Here is a 12,454-nt window from a genome sequence, read left to right as displayed (position 1 = left end):
TTTCACATTGCCCAGCTGACCCCTGCTGCTCTTTTTCCTCTCTCTCTCTGTATCTCTATCTTTATCTTTATCATCAATCGATTTTCAATGGATTTTTGTGTTGTTTTAGGAATAGAAATTTCGCCTAATGCTTTCCAATGTGTTTGAGTGTGTTTGGTTGCCCCTGTATATATAGTATAGTATATGGCGATATTGCAAAATGCTCATGCACATGATTTACTTGACACTAATTTCCATAAATAAAACAAAAGTTTAATAACATCGCCCCTGCCGCTTCAATGGGTCGCTGACAATAACCCAATTTTCAATCAAGGCAGGCGTTGTCGTTCCCCAGGCACAGTGGTACCACTATTTGAACGGGTTTGCAAAAATATTAAAAAAAAAAACATTTGACTTTTTATTTGAGTTTTTTATAAATTGAAATGTAGATTTCTAATTTTCAAGCAATCAAATTCTGAATTGTTGTTATTTGCAAAAGCTTTCTCTCATAAATTAGGCAGTGTGACCATGCCACTGAAAATGAGCCTTAAATTAGGAGTAAATTTACCAAAGAAAGACAAAGGTATTTCCAAAATAACTCCAAAATTGATTCAAAACAGTTTTGTGGACTTTGCTAATCCAAAGAGCTGTATAACTTTTTATGAAGTCGTATAAAAAAACATAAAAAATGCCAATTTTACACACTGTTTTGATGTTTATGTGGACGATTACTCATTTATAGCCACATTTTGAGCACGGTGCAACATTGTAATCACCTCAGATGACAAAACTGAAATCGAAGCAATCAAATCTGGAGGCTGCTCTCTCGGCCGATTGCGTGGGTCGTTTTTGGTGCGTTGACGAAAGTGTTAATTGACTCGATTGCCCTCGAAGTGAAGTGAGGTGGTTTAGGGAAGCCCAGAAAACGTTTGGCTGCAGAGATTTAAGCCAGCCGATTAGCGAGTTACGAGATGGCTGATGGCTGGTTCGAGTTGCATCCGTTAGATACGAGAAATGGAGTTGTAAAGCTGGCGCGAAGAGATATTGGAAAAAAAAGAAGAAAAAAAGCTGCCGTGGGATATAACTTCCGTACTCGTGCCGCGGGTGAAACTTTTCGGAGAGCGAGAGAAAGCGACTGCAGGGAAAGAGACGGGACGACGAGAGCGACTTTTCGTAATCACTTTGCAGCAATTGGCGTTTTGGTTCGGTTTCGGTTTTGTCGGTGGTTTGAACACAACGAGAAATTTACATTTCACATTTTCACAATCTTTTTTTATTTTTTTTCTTTCCCCTCTGCCGTTGCTCATGTAACAAATGAGTGATTGGAGCAGCTTTCCGCATTTCACACACTCACAGAGGAGCACCGGCGATCATAGAAATCTGCGCTTTGTCGTCATCATTGACATCGTCGTCTTGGCCTGGCTTTTTTCGGATTTGCTGCCTTTTCCTCCGCCTTTGTTGCTTTCTTTTTGTCGACGGCTCTGGGAGTTAATTGTTTGGGTAAAATCTGTTAAGGGGCCAATTTTGTAAGTGAGATTAATAGGAACGTGGGTAGAGGTTGGCTTAGGGCTTTCCGATTTTTTGGGTTTAACAAGTGATGATTTATTGGGCCTTTACAAAATTCTACCTAAAAATAATTACTTTTTATTGTATAAATCAATTCTTAAATTAATTTGGAAGAACAATAAAATCATATAAATCAAATATACATTTTTTAAAATAATATTTTATAAAATTTTTTAAGACATTTTAATATTTTTTATTTTTTTTAAAGATTGGTTTTTAAAGTTGTTAGGCTTTTTTCTCTACAGATAACTATTTCACCTTGATTTCACTCTATTTATTTACCACTTTTTACAAGTATTATAAGGGAAAACCAACTTTCTTTAGTTAAAGGAGTGATTAGAGGACATTACACCCAACTTTAACTGTTATTTGTTTGGATTAATGGTTGCACCACTTATTCACAATTTCCTTTGGCTAAGTCGTCACTAATTGAGGTCGTTTTATGTCCCAACTTGAGGCCATCGGAAATTGGGCGAAATCTGTGCGATTTGATCGCTTTCGGTCGAGATTGCTCCGATGTTTTGTAACAGAGATCAGCTTTTTTCCGGCCCATTCCCTGTCACGCGCCTATCGAAATCTAGTCCGGTGATAAATCATAAAATGATTTACAATTCGGGTACGCTCCGTTTCGATTTGTATTTGCGTTTGTTTCTCTTTTTTTTTTTTTCGTAACCCAAAACCAAACCCATTTCGGCCCGGCTTTTATTGGCAGCTAATGGGGGAGGGGGGCGTGGAAAGAAAAGTGTTGCCAGGCGGCGGCGAGTTTCACTTGGCCTTGGGTCGAATTTTTATTGCCTTTGTGGTTTTGATTATACAATAATTCCGAGATGGCCACAAGACGAATTTCAGGTAGCCAGCCAAAATGCCAAAATGCATTTCCTGTCATCCAAATGGGATTCTCGGGAGGTAAAGACAAATTGCCAATGTCACAACATTTTAAAATGTGCAAAAAGTCTTAAGTCCAGGCTCGGGATCATCGCACAATGTGTTCGTCAATGCGGAGTGAAGAAAAAATATGAAAAAGCCAGAGAAAAATAAACAAAGTCGAAGGTAATCCAAACTGGAGACAAAGCGATCATTCAAAGCGAGGCGAAGAACACCCAGGATGGGATTTTGTCAGATCTTATCTCGGGCCTCAAACGAAAATGTCAAAACATCCCATCCCATTGGCAAGGTAATTGTGTGGAAGGTAGGTAAATTATGAAACTGTCGTTTCGGTCTTTCTCTTGGCCAGATCCAGCCAATATAGGACTGCCTGAATATATATATCCCGCTGCTAACCGCAAGAATGGCAAGCAAAATGGCCAGAAGTCGTACAAGTGGCTGGTGGAAAAGGAATGGATCTGGATATGTGCATCCCACGGCGTTTGTTTACGCTCATTAAACGTGAAAAGGTGCCACCCGAATAGGCAAACTGCAATCGGGGACCTCCGGCCGCGAAACCTTAGCACCTGTAGACGCGTCTGCAGAAGAATCTACTCTGCTATTCTCTTTTCTTCGCTGCGTGTGTGGTCTCTTCGGTGAACAAACAACCACCCCTTTCTCGCCACCATTTTCCCATTCTTGGCCACAAACAATTCTCTAACAATTACGCCTCAATGGCATATAATTCAATCTTCTGCTGCCTTTGCTCTTTTGTCTGATGGATGTGTGATGGATAGGCTCCCAAGGAGGAGAGCGGAATGCAAGGAACACACACACACATTGTCTTTATACCTTACAGCCAGGTGTGGATTGTGTATCTGTATCTGGCCATCTGAATCCGTATCCGTGTATCTGTGGCTAGGCTAATTTGAAGTGCGTGCATCGTGGACTTCGTGTGTGGCCTTAGGACCTCGGGATCAGGGAAGAGCAGTGAGCACGGGGACCACAGTGAATACCCATTCAGTGGGAAATCAATTAAGTGAGCAAGGAAATCGAAAAGGATTTCCTTTGTGTAACGCAGGAAGAAAAGGTTTATTGTTCTGGTCTTAAGAACTACAGGTCCTTTTCGTTGAAACTATTAATAGCAAATAATATTTAATTTTTTTGTAAAGGGAGTATCAATATTTAATTTTTAATTCAACACTTTTTAGTGACAAATTCATATTTTATATTGTTAAACCTATCCATCATTCACTGTACCCATCGAGCATTAAATTCAAATGCCGACATCAGAGAGCCTTAATAAACAAAACAAAAAATCCACAAGAATTCCTTACTGGCTCTTATAAAATTTCGAGTTTTTTCCCCGAGTTTTTTTTCCTTCTCGTTTTTAATAATTTAAATAAAAAATGCCACCAAAGTGGTTTCGGGTTATAGCTGGGCAAACATGGCTTATAGTGAAGTGCGAGTATGTGTATACGTTAAGCGCAGACGCAGAGCCTAAACACACTCATATACCATATACGATATAGCGTATAGCGATACAAAATACAGGGGGGAGACGAACAAAGTAAACATGTGAGGCCGCATGGCCTCAGTTTTTGACTCTCGAGGAACGAGAACGACGACGGCTGACGATTCTTGCCACACACGATCATCAAGCGGCGTTGGTGGGCTCTCAAACCCTCGAAACCCGGGGCCTGGAACCACAGACGTCTCGCTCGGACGGTTCCACAGATCCCAGAGATCCCACCAGAGAACCCAGAACTCTGACCAGATTCAGAGTTGTCGGCTAAAGATTACAGGAAGCGGGCAAGACAAGCATTTAAATTAGCTAATTAGAGACAAGATTAATTTGGATTCTTTTTTGTATAAATAGATGTGATTAATTTTTAGGGGATAAATAAATAAATAATTAGGATTTATTGCTAAGAAAAATCCTTATAAATTGACTAATCAATTTAGCTGTGAGTTTATATATATTTTTTTTAATTTTTAATATTTAATTTATTAACCTTTAATACCATCCACATCTGTCTGGAAACCAGCCAAGTTATCAACGCTGGCCACAGAGGCGGCCAAGAACAAACCTTAAACCCAAAGGCAAAACAAAGCCAACAAGTAGAATCGTTTTGTTTGTCGCAATGACCCCACCCCGTTTGCCTTTTTATGGACTTTATGGCCGTTGCTATTCCGCTTTAATTGTTTTCCCTGGCCCTCAGTCATTCCCGTAATCCAAACAGATCAAGTCCAAGGCTTCCTTCGGTTTCCCTTTTTTATATTGTTGCTGTCCCAGCCATTAAATTCCCTCAGCCTAAAGAAGCTAACCTTTGACACTCGAGACTGCGGTTCGGTTCGGTTTGCCGGGGCGTCGATTAAGGCGGCGGGTAATTAATTTTCCTTTTTTTTTATTATCATTCTTATTATGGGGCATTTAGCTTGTAATTAGTTTGTAAAATTAGCCACAGGTTGTTGGGTTGTTTGTTTTTGCTTCTTGGGTGGTTTCGGTGTGTCTGAGGAGCTTGGTTAAGTGATTTCCAGATGCTATCAATTTTTGTTGTGGCGACTTCTTGGTAATAAGGCTTGTACTTTGTTTGCTTTCGTTGGAAAGGAGACTCTGAGAAGTTTGTTTATGGGCACTTCTGGGTCTAGACGTTTTTTGTAGAAAAGGTTTCAAATTCAAAGTGAAAACAATGTCCACCCTAAACAAATTCCCATTAATTCAGAGAATGACAACACCTTATCAACTCAAGGCTGTCTTCGAAATAATCAGAAATTTTAGTTAATAAACCAGCTGATTAGAAATTTCATTGAAGTAATCAAAAGTCGATTTTGGCAAACTGATAATAAATGGTATAACAATGACTAATGATATTCTCAAGGAAAATGTTTTCAAGGAAAGAAAATCTTGATACATTCCAATTTCCAAATTTATCCAACTTCTTCTTCCCATCTTAAGAAAACTTTCAAATCAGCTGTTGATCAAATAAAGCCAGACCACCATACAAAATCGAAAAAAGCAAACTGTGAAAAAGAAACGCCAAAAAGCAATCGCCATCGTCAAGGCCCAGTTAAGAGAGTTAACATTACAATGGATGGTAAAAAAAAAATACAAAAATTAAATACAATTTGGGCGTCTGCGTCTGGCGCCCTAAATGAAGACAAATTGTAAATAAACGTAAATTTTCGAAACGAAAGAGTGAAAACTGTGTGCGGACAAACATTTAGCAGCGGGTTACATAAAAAAAGGTAAGAAAAGGTTTGGAGAGTCGTCGGCCAGATAGATGGACATTAAAATAAAGTCTGGCAGAAGAGGAGCAAATAAAAGGAAAAAAAGAGAAATAATAATAAAAAATGAGGGTTACGCACAATATGCGAAGTTTGGCTTCTGTTGTTGTTGCATGTGTAATTAAGCGAAATTAGGACAGTCGCCCGAATAACGAAAACCGAAAAAAAGAGATGCAAGTTACAATTTTTTTTGGTGAGTGTGGGGCCAAGAAAAAGAAAGCCGCGGAAAAAGAGTCGAAAAATGTTCGGTCTTCTGGGAGAGTCTTCGGTTATTTTGGAGTCTTCGGATCTCAGAGTCTTCGGCTTCGATCAAACTAAGCCAAGTTTTGTTTTTGTGGCTCATTCGTGTTTGCCGCTTATTACGTTTGTAGCTCCTTTTTTTTTGCTTTTCTGCTGCTGTCGTGCCCCCTTTTTTGGGGCCATATGGCGACGCCGACTGCGACTGCGAAGCCGGCGACGAGGCTTGCACAAAAAACGCGTCGCGCTTGTTATGTAATAGGTAACGAACGGCGTCGCTACGTTTTGTCATTTTGCCGTTTTTTTTTGGATACCCAATATACAGTGGGTAGTATTATTTACGGTCCAATTTGATCGTAAATAGAAGGAAATTTAATTAATTTATATCCAGGAACTCGTTTTTATTTCCCATAAATTTATGGTATGAGGATTTTTTTTCAAAAGCTTTTCAAAAATCTAAGAAAGTGTTTGTTGTTAAAAAAATATTTTGGTTCTAAAATTGCATAAATTTAATAATTTTAATTAAAAATTGTTTTAATAAAGTCAAGTATTCTAAAAAAACATTTAAAAAACTATTTAAAACAAAAAAAAAACTTTTTCATAAAACATTTAACGTGGGACAATTTAAAAAATATATTTTTAAATACCTAATGTAATAAGAATTTTTATAGCCGAATACTTTACAAACTGTAGAATCACATTTACATTTTTTATGTTTCTGTCTACTTTAGAAATCCTTGATCAAGAGTATTTCGCACTTCGGTGTATCTCAACACTATCTTTTACTTCTTGTTTATTATTTGTTGCTGTTGGTTTATCGTATATTTTGGTTTCAATTTTTTCGGAGTTGCCAAAAAACTGAGTTGGCCAAAAAAAGCGAATGCAACTGCAGCTGCAACTGCAACTTCCAGCGGCAGCTTCAACTAACTGTGGGCGACTCTCGCGCATTGAAAGATAAAATTGTCCATTTTTTTGTCTTCATTTTTATTTTTGGCCTCTCTTTTTTTGGCTGTGCTTATTTTATAATTTGCTGCGCTTTTTACAGCCCAAGCCATGAAAAAGAGGTGAAACTAATTTTTGTTTTTGGTGTGGAAATCCCTCGCAGCGTTTATGTAATGCGGGTATCTTTTCTTTTTATTTATTTGTATTTTTTTTTGTGGGCGCTGCCGTGAAATGTCACTCCTAGAATGAGGAAAAGAAAAGTGCAGCATGTGTGTGCAACTGAGAGAGAAGAAGTTAGTGGGGGCACATACTCTCCGAGGTTCACAATTAATTCGATTGCACAACAATCGCACAAACTAAAAGACAATTGAAATTAGAAAGGCTTCAGAGCCGAGCGAATTTAATGTTTGCGGTATTTGAGAAAAAATAAAAGAAATAAAAACAAAAACAAAAAGAAAAAAAGAGACCTACAACAAAGGTTGAGCATCGTTTGCTGTGAAAGGTGAAAGGTGTAGATAATCGGGCAGCAGAGAAAAGAGAGTTTTTCGAAGTCGTCGTGTGTGATAGCGGGTGAGATTTGGGTATACAACACACAAATCGCGGGTGGCTTCGATATGTTTCGTTTCCCTCTGTGTCTTTTCGGTTTTAAATATATAAATTTTAGGGTCTTTCTCTTCGTATTTTGTTGGATTTTTTTTTTGGTTTGGTTTTTTTTCTGTTGGGTGTTACGAATTCGAGTGAAATCGCAGCATGAAGATGCGGGGGAAAAGTGCATGAATTTGTTTTTTAGGCCACGGATAGTTCCGGCATTTCGGCGCCCTGCCCTCGAGGGAAGTGGGGTCAAAACTTTCGGGCCATCGAGAAATTGATTGGCAAAGCGAATGGAAATTCAATTTGTAATGCGACGGCAGTGAGAGCGGGACAGCGGGTGGCGTTAATGGCTAACGGTTAAGCTAAGGCTAAGCTGCAGATAAATCTCTGTTGGGCAATTGTTATACATAAGCGGTGAAAACTGTTAAGAGGGTGTGAATGGGGCGGCATTTGCATAAATTGCATAATTAAGGTGAGCCACTAAAAGGGTTTTTACACCTTGCACGCGGAAGTGTTATACAAAATATAACAGCTGGACAAGTAAGTTGTATTTTATAAACTTAATAACAGCGCTAAAAAAAACAACACGTATGCAGGTATATTTTAATGCAAACATTAACATTTTAAAGTTGTAACAATTTCTGATACAAATTATATTATATATAGTTATTGTTTAACTGTTATACGTAACTTGAAAAATTATATTAAAATTATGTTCCAAGTAAAGTAAATTATCCAAAGTATCTTGAATCTTACAATTCAGCTCTTTTGCATTAGCCAAAAAATAAATGTAGAAAAAATCCACATAGCTGTCACAAAACCGCTAAACCAGTGAGTTATACAATTGTTATACGCGCGACAAACGCCTGATGACCTATCAAATGACACCGATCGAAAGTAATCCAATGAGCCATCACATCCAATTCGAAAGGTGAAAACTCTATTAAAGTGATTTTTCTTTGCGCTAACAAAAATGCATCTCAAAATAACATTTACTATAACAACAAATCAAATGGTGAACAATAGTTCAGAGACACGAATGTTCGTGTCGAAATGTCATGGACCCTCTAAGCCCGTCTCTCCCATACTTGGCACCCACTTTTGGTTAACCCACGCCCCCTAATAACCCGAAACCCTCTTACTCCAAAGCTCAGAAATGTAGTGTATAACAGCCGAACTGCCCGCATTGTTACAAGGCCCTCGGGAACTTTTTGTTTGGCCAGCACATAAATTTCCCTGGCTGAACTTTCAAAACCCAAATGAAATTGTTCAAATGAACAGCGACGATTTGCATTCAACTTTTCTTCGGACTGCCCATTGTTTTTTGCATAATTTCCCTGGGAGGAAAAGCAAACTTTGGCCAAAGCGAAGAAAAAATCAGTTCACCTTCCACGGCCAGCGATCTCCAATCGTTTTTTTTTTGAGAAAGAAAGTCATTAAGTGAATGGAAGAGCTTGAATTAGAGAAGAAGCTGCCGCTGCCTCAGAGCATCAGTCACAAATTAGCGTTCAAATTAAGTGATTATTATTATTAGCCGGAGATACATTTCTGAAAATGTATCTCAATTTATTGTGTGTGCTTTCTGTTAGCGGCTTATTCAAATGAAAGTTTAAGGGGAGTAGTGTAGAGTGTGGAGTAAATCGGCGCCCACATCGATCTCCGTATGATACTTTCTAAATGTGCGACCGCGTTGCACAATTTTTCTTCTCCTTTTTAGCTCTCGATTTTTCGGCGGGGTAATTGCAACTGCAACTAATGTGAAATTCAATTTGCTGCCCCAGAAACAACAACAGATGCACTGGGAAAATCCATAGTATTTGTAGTATTTCATATTGACATATTATAGAAACAAGCCGAATAAGTGTGATAGAGATGAAGATATGCAAGCGACAGGCAAGCTTGAAAGTGCCGCCATCTAGCGGAAAATGTAATATTTGATCAAAACTTTTTAATGAGTACGAGTAACGGATATGAAAATATAGCCTTTAATTTTAATATTAAGAAGTGATCTTTGAAAATCATTAGTAAGAGGATGGTTTCTTTTAATAGGTTTACAAGTTATGTTTTTGATATAACCCATTTACACTCCTTATAAGACCCATTTCGTTATGAAAAGCTTGCCAATTTGTGACCAATTTTGGTGATATTTCTTTCGGTGTTCAGAAATAAAACTTTCCAAGTTGCAAAATTTTCAAAGCGGACGACAAACAAAATTTGTTTAACTTTCCACAGTCGCAGCGGCAGAGGCAGCGGCAAAGTTGGGTTATGTCATAACAGAGGTGAGGTAAGTCAGCCAAAGGGGGCGGAAGGGGCGGGAGAGGTGCGATTTCCCTCAAGTGAAACTGTAAGCTGCGGTTATATATTTTTTTGTTGTTGTTTTGTTTTTTGGAAAGCCGCAAAAAGGTAAAGTAAAAATGAAGTTGCACACAGCCGCCAAAGTTAAAGAAAATATAAAAAAGAGCGCCGGACTATCCGTAGGCCTCTCTTTTAATGCGTGGGGACAACCAACAACAACAGCAACAACAATAGCAAAAACAACAATGAAACGAAAACGAAAGTGTGCGCATCCGCAATTAAAATTGTAAACGCGAGAGTTTACAAAAGTGGTAGAAGCGCGAGGAGGAAACGACACAAAAATAAAATGGTTGGGTTTTCAGAAAAAATGCCACCAAAATGCGGTCGCTCGTCTGTCAAATTAGAGGCAACCGTTTTCGAGTGAAAATTTTGACCCAATTTCAGTGGGTTTTTCGGCCGAAATGCGATTACCTAATGCCGAAAGGAGGATCAACTGAGTCGCGCCCTTGTACATTTGTTTTTTTTTTTGGTTGGTTGTATCTTTTCTAGGTAAACACCTCAAGGCTTAAGCCTTTTTATCACCATAAAAAAATCTACGAAATTCGCTCCACTGAATATTGCATATTGATGGAAAAATTTAAATTAATATAGGCTCGATAAGTTAAGACTTTGAAAATATTAATGAGTAAATCAAAATTCATATTTTTATGACCAGTATTCTTATGCGTCGAATATTTTGGTTTAATTAACTAGATAAAGTAAATCAAGATAGGGGATTTAAAATATTATTTTAAGGATAACCCCTTTACCCTCATCACTGATCGAAATAACTCTAGATATTTGGGGCACGCATCGATCGACGCAACTGGTTTGCTTATCGCTCGCTTTTTTTCGGACATTTTGTAGAGTCGTTATAAATGAATAATTGCGCTTGGGCCTATAAAATGGGTCACCCGAGACGAGATCGGATCGGATCGATTCGAATCGATCGAGTTTCCCTTTTGTCTCGCAATGCAGCGTAATCGATTTAAATAAATTATAATTACTCACGCGGAATGGAGAACGTGTGTGTTTCTACTTAAGTGTATCCTTGACTCGAAAAAGCCAACCTTTTTTAAGTTTAAATGCAAGGCCTTTTAGGGAACCCAATTACGTACCTGTAACGATAAAAAGGAGATATAATCGGATTAATAATGATAAAATTTGAAGTCAACTTTTCAGATTACAACCATTTATAACCTCTAAAAATATATGATCCCTTTTAAATGTCGATAGTTGATAGCCTTAAAATTTAGTTCATTCAGGACTCAAAGATTTATGATCTACGCATTCAAGAACATATTTGAGAATCCCATAAAAATTAGCTGGATAATAAATGTCTTAAGAGACCCCCGGGATGATTCATAACCCAAATCGTATTCTCAGAATCTCCACTTAAAAACATTAAAAGATTTTAGACAGCGAATCTCCGAAAATCCTCAACAAAGTAAAGAATCCATCAATAATCGCCCGCCGAACGGAATCAAAATGAAACGAAAGAAACGTTTTGGTGGAGCAATATATCGTAAAATATGAAATCATTTTGTGACGACGATGGTGATGACGACGACATGCCAAAGTGAAATTAGCCCAAAGTTGAAATCCATTTAGAAATCTACATGAACTCAAATGTGTGTAAAAAGGTAAAAAGGCAAAAAAGGTACAAAAAGAGAGATACATTCGAGTTGTGATATTAATCCCGCCATAAATCAATGGCAACAGTCCAGCCAGACATCACACAACACACGTCAAAGTTGACAGGGTCCCCTCGCTATAGAGAAAGAGATATAGATACCGAGAGTGATATAGGGAAAGGGGAGCTGGGCTGTTTGTCATTTGGGCCTAGGCGTTGGCCCATAGCTGTCCATTTGTCGTCTATCTTCGTCTCGGGCCTTTGGCTTTTGTCATGTGCGACTTTTAGGGCATCATGCCCGGTTATGGCTTCCATCTGATCGCCGGTGATGGGACCCTTCTCTCTCCTCTAAAAACCATCGAAAGTTGAGTTTACTTTGGCCATATTGAGGGTCTCATCGCGGCTTAAGCCTCTTCGTGTTACTTGGCCCATGGCTTGTTAGACCCTCAGCTTGTTCAGGCCTATTAAAAATAATACTGTAAGACAGAGTGCCAAAATAGGAAGGTTAAACTTGTTAGATGATTTCTAGTAGATTATCTCGTAAATTACAATATTTAAATGTTGGTAGGTATAAATATGTATTAACGGTTCTGCACAAGTTCAATAAGTTTTCTTCCAACTTTATGAAGTTACTTAATATTGATCATTATATTTTTTATTTTAATAAATTAAAGTGGGTAACTTCATTTCTAGGCTAACAAAAAAATCTGAAACTCCTTAAAAATAAGAACAAAATATTTAATGCATCTACTTTAAAGTGTACGATTTATACCATTTTAAGAGTATCTACAACACGCTAGTCCCTTTGTTTTTTTTCCACTTTAGCGGCTCGCTTGAAGCATCCAAATAATTCGGGTTGAAACAATAAATAGTCACGCATAATCTCCAAATGGAGGACGGACTGGGCCCAGTTGAAGGCGAAAAGCCCATGTGCCGCTGCTTCTGCTTGTCAAAATGGGAAACTGACAAAATGAGAAACTGACTAACTGGCCAACTGACGGCAGTTTCACGGCCAGAGAC

Source organism: Drosophila takahashii, chromosome 3R (genome assembly GCF_030179915.1).
Source record: "Drosophila takahashii strain IR98-3 E-12201 chromosome 3R, DtakHiC1v2, whole genome shotgun sequence".
NCBI classification, from domain to species: Eukaryota; Metazoa; Arthropoda; class Insecta; order Diptera; family Drosophilidae; genus Drosophila; species Drosophila takahashii.
This window is presented reverse-complemented; position numbering follows the sequence as displayed.